Source organism: Mya arenaria, chromosome 14 (assembly GCF_026914265.1).
Source record: "Mya arenaria isolate MELC-2E11 chromosome 14, ASM2691426v1".
In the NCBI taxonomy this organism is placed as follows: domain Eukaryota; kingdom Metazoa; phylum Mollusca; class Bivalvia; order Myida; family Myidae; genus Mya; species Mya arenaria.
Genome location: NC_069135.1, coordinates 18,161,687 through 18,167,345, shown reverse-complemented (window position 1 = coordinate 18,167,345; position 5,659 = coordinate 18,161,687).

The window sequence follows — 5,659 nt, the reverse complement described above, 5'->3', positions numbered from 1 at the left end:
TGAAGCAGATCTCTACTTCTACTAGGGAATTGCAGGGCTGAGCTTTTCTAAGGCTGCCATTGGAAGCAGATCTCTACTTTGGAATCGCAGGGCTGAGCTGTTTCTTAGGCTTCTGTTGGAAGCAGATCTCTAATCAGGAATTGCAGGGCTGAGCTGTCCTCATTGCTGCTTAACTGGATGCAGATCTCTACTCTGGAATCACAGGGCTGAGCTGTTCTTAGGCTTCTGTTGGAAGCAGATCTCTACTCTGGAATTGCAGGGCTGAGCTGTTCTTAGGCTTCTGTTGGATGCAGATCTCTACTCGGGAATTGCAGGGCTGAGCTGTTCTTAGGCTTCTGTTGGATGCAGATCTCTACTCGGGAATTGCAGGGCTGAGCTGTCCTAAATGCTGCTATTGAAAGTGGCCCTCTGCTGGTAGCGGACATCTATGTCTGTAGTATGAAGACATTCTGTGTTGTGCTACATAATGCTGTATTTTTCAAAGCACCACCAAATAAGGTAAAGACAGGAAAAATATTTCTTTATTTTCATATTTATAAAAAAATATTTTTTGATGTTATTATGTTTAATTATTTGGTGACTGCAGCTAAGGCCATCCTTAAATCATTACAAAATGAGTGCTTTTTGCAGTGAATTGATCCAGACTGTTTGCAGTTAGTTGGTGTTTGGATATTGCTTAAATATAGTAATGATTATAATGAACCAGAGAATGGAATTCAAACAAACTTCATCGCTTTTACAGAGAGTTGTGCAAATCACCAGTTGTTGTCTGTCGATGCTACAGTCAGCGTATTTTATAGTTCTGCTGTGTCCGTTGTTACTTCTGTTGGCATATTTTACGTACTGCCGTGTCTGTTGATATTCATGTTGGATTAGTTCCTAAACGAAGTTGACTCAGTTGGTACTTCTGTGAGGGTATTTCATTGTACTGCCATGTCCATTGACTCCTGTCAGCGTATTTAATAGTACTGCCATGGCATGGTCTCCCTTGCAATTTTGTACATACCCCGGTACTAATTTTACTACGCTTCCTTATTACAGATGTCATTTCTTACTTATTGGTGTTGAATGTTAATGAATATTGACTATTGATTGTGTTGTTACTAAGTTTCAATGCACAAGTAGATTTCTTCCCATTTGTATTTGTGAAAAAATGTGTTACTGTTGATTTTAATGCTGTGTTTAAAACACTGTTATCTAAACTTGCCACATCACAAAGTCTGTAATTTCCATATGAATTGATTAAAATAATTGATTAAAATAATTGGTTCTTTTTTTTTATTCTTTTTTTATTTCACCTGTTACGATTTTGTATTTATTAGTAATTGAACCTAAAATTGAAATCAAAGGCAAATATAAATCATTATTATACAGACAGCTCCTAATGAAAACCCAACATTAAACTTTTTTTCTTATTTGAGTCAGAAAAGTTAACAGTGTGTCGGTCAAGCAACTGGATTACAGTTAAGTTTGTTCTTTTAAATTAAGGATGGCATAACAGGCCTTTGAAGTGGTGAATGATGTATGGACTGTCAACTAAGAGGCATTCCTATATTGCCCTCCCAATTTGTGGCAGGGGAATAAAATAAGGCCGTTGGTTACACCTTGACCTTGATCTGGGTACTACACATCATCTAGATGAGCCGAAAATGAAAACAAAAACAGACAGGCAGAGGGACGAAGCGGTGACTATATGCTACCAGATTTTTTCAGGGAGCATTACAAACATACTAATCAAAATATGAAGTAAAAATGATACTCCCCCAATTCCAAAGTCGATGGGAACTGCCAAAATGATGCGAAAAGTCCTACAACGCTGCTCGCTGGTTGCTGGATGTCATATACAAACCAAGGGAAGCCATCAGTCTCACCTGTTTATACAGAAAAAATACCAATTGTATATAACATGAAAATTCATAACAGATTTTGAATTTATTTATTACAGATTGGCAATTATTTATTTCAGATAATGAAGTTCTCTATTACAAATTATGCAATTATTTATCGTTTTATGAAAAAGGTATCGGCAATTTTTTTTGTTTTTACCTCAAAGTTTACCTTAGAATTTCCATAAGAAATTTCACAAGGTCAAGGTCAAAATAGTTGGGATAGGTATACAAAAATGTACAACATCAGTACAATAAAAGTGTTTATCTCTTTAATTGTATACTCTAGAAATATACAGTATTTGTGTTTACAAAGAAAACCCCTAAGGGTGATAATAATGTTATTATATTGAGCATTAAAGCTGCACTCTCACAGATATACCATTTTTACAACATTTTTATTTTTTGTCTTGGAAAGAGCAAATTTTTGTGTAAACATTTTCAAACCCATGACATAAGATTGCTGACGAAATATCAGATTGTAGTTTTTCATACTTCTGTTCGCAAATTAATGTTATGGCTTATACCATAACTAACGGTTTAAGGAAAATGCATAAAACATCAATTTTAAAACTTTAAAGCTTTAAATTTACTAATCAAGAACATTAATCTGACCAAGTGCTGATTGAAATCCCCATAAAATCCTATAGCTACTGGGTTTATCTCTACTGTTTTAAACAAGAGATGTTTGTCAAACATTATGCCTCCCACCGAGCCCGTTGTTGTCCGGATTATTTGGACAATTGAATGAAATATGCATGGACCTCCAAGTCAAGTTTGAGGGCCATGGGTGCAGGCAGTGTCAGGTTATCACACAGACAACTTTCTGCATTAAAGGTCACTGTGACCTTGACCTTTGACCCAATGACCCCTTAAATTAAAAGAGGTCATCTACAGGTCAGGCCTAACCCCCTAGTCAAGTTTGAGGGCCATGGGTGCATTGTCGAGTTATCACTCAAACAACATTTTCATGTTCAAGGTCACTGTGACATTGACCTTTAACCCAATGACTCCTAAAATCAATAAGGGTCATCTACTGGTCAGTTCTAGCCTTCATGTCAAGTTTGATGAAAATATGTCCAGGCTTTGTTGATTTATCACTGGGAGAAACTTTGCTAACTTTTTCGTGTTAAAAGTCACTGTGACCTTTGACCCGATGAAACCCAAAATCAGCATCAGTCATCTACTGGTCAAGCCCAACCCTCAAGTCAAGTTTGATGACCATAAGTCCAGGAATTAAAGAGTTGGCTTCAAGGTGACTGTGACCCTGACCCTCAAAATAAATAGGGGTCATCTACTGGTCAGGCCTAACCTCCCAAGACAAGTTTGAGGGCCATGGGTGCAGGCATTGTTGAGTTAATGCTCGGACAACCTTTTATCATTCAAGGTCAATGTGACCTTGATCTTTGGCTGATGTCCCCCAAAATCAATAGGGTGTCAACTACTGATCAGACCCAACCTCCAAGTCAAGATTGAGGGACATAGGTGCAGGTATAATGAAGTTATCAATCGGACAACTTTTTACCATTCAAGGTCACTGTGACCTTGATCTTTGGTCCAATGACCTCCAAAATCAATAGGGGTCATCTACTGGTCTGTCCCTACCTTCATGTCAAGTTTGATGACCATACATTCAGGAATTGTTAAGTTCTCACTCAGACAAGCTTTGGTATTCCGACAGACCAACCTACCGACCGGCCGACATGTGCAAAGCAATATACCCCTCTTCTTCAAAGGGGGGCATAATAATAGTTAACATGAACTGGACTTATTCTCCTGGCAAAACTAAAACAAGAGCTGTCAGTAGACAGTGTGCTCGACTATTCTTAGTGACTCGGACAATATAAAATACTTTAAAATTATCTGAGGTGGTACGCAAACTTTAATGCAAATTTTAAGTTGAAAAAGGGGCATAATTCTGTCTTAAGGCTAGATAGAGTTACCTCCTCCTGTGTACAGGTAAGGGGCATGATGGTACACAAGCGTGGGAAGTTTCAAAGCCAGATGTCAATGGACTTTGAAAATATTTGAGGTGGTACGCAAACTTTAACGTAAATTCTAAGTAGAAAAGGGAGCATAATTTTGTCAAAATGCTTGATAGAGTTACCTCCTCCTGTGTACAGGTTGGGGGTATGATGGTGAACAAGTGTGCAAACTTCCAAAGCCAGATGACAATTGAATTGGAAAATATTTGAGGTTGTACGCAAACTTTAACGTAAATTCTAAGTCGAAAAAGGGGCATAATTCTGTCAAAATGCTTGATACAGTGACCTCCTTCTGTGTGCAGGTAAGGGGCATGATGGTGAACAAGCGTGGGAAGTTTCAAAGCCAGATGTCAATGGACTTTGAAAATATTTGAGGTGGTACACAAACTTTAACGTAAATTCTAAGTAGAAAAGGGAGCATAATTTTGTCAAAATGCTTGATAGAGTTACCTCCTCCTGTGTATAGGGTGGGGGCATATTGGTGAACAAGTGTGCAAAGTTTCAAAGCCATAGGTCAATGGACTTATTGGAAAATATTTGAGGTGGTACGCAAACTTTTAACATAAGTGGTTATGCCAACGCCGACGCTTGGGTGAGTAGGATAGCTCTCCTTATTCTTCGAATAGTCGAGCTTAAAATCCAAAATCAATCAAGTATGTTTAAATACAGTTGCATATGATATGTTTAAGTGATTCAGGTAGACTTAATTATACAAGTTGTTTCAAACTTTTTTTTTATATTTTATATGCTTTAACCCGGAATCCAGATCAGAATAACTACCCAGCCTTTGGTACAAAACAATCTGTATGTGAAGGATTTGCCATATCAAAAATCATAAAAAAAGTGTGTGTGGGTAAGAACCAGATGCCCGGCTAGCTCAGTTGGTTGGAACGCCATGCTAGTTTGGGCACACTTTTCCTGTGATTACTTTATTAAGGTCAAACCAAACTTTTGCCTGTAAAGCACCAGTATATTGTAACCACGGACCTCCGAGGTTTGGGAAATAGTGGGGACTTTGACTTATGGTCCAGTCAGGCCGGGATGAACAGCTGGTAAAATGCCTGCCAAATGCCCCCCACCCCAGGGGCCTGGGGCCCATTCCCCACTATTTTAGAAGCGAAGCCAAAACCACCACATTCACCCGGCACTGCATGGCCACCGGCTATCCTCTGTATACCCCAAAATCTGTGGGGACCATGGTTACAATTGACCTGTACACCCTCATATACAAATAAAATTGCTTCAATATTTTTTTATTTTTTTTTGTTCATAAAACAACGGCATCTTTATGGGACTACAACTTAAATGAGTGGGTGGGGAGTGGACAACAATTCAACTTAACTCGACCCTTTCCGACCAAAAGATAAGCCCTTCCAAAAAATATTTATAAAAAATGTGGATCCGTCGTGGATCGCGTGGGAACAGAATTAAACCTACTGTTTCGTAGCCTAGGTTGCTTAGAATATCGAGGGACAAGCAGGAAAGGGCCACATTGTTACACCGCACGAGGCATCGACGCTAAGGGAAATGACTATTGTGTGTGTTTTAAAAAAGGTCAAGGTCAAAGAAGGTCAATTTATACTGATTGTTGAAACGATTATTTTGGCAATTATATACGCAGTGACCTCCCCTCGATAGTAATCAGAGGCGTTGCTTCTTATATACTATGTAGGTCGTGGCTTTCACGGTCTGTTTGAAAAATTGAAGAAATAAATATGCCTGATATATATACATTTATAGTTCTTAAGTAAAATGTAAAGAAAAATACATACTTCTACATTTGTTTAT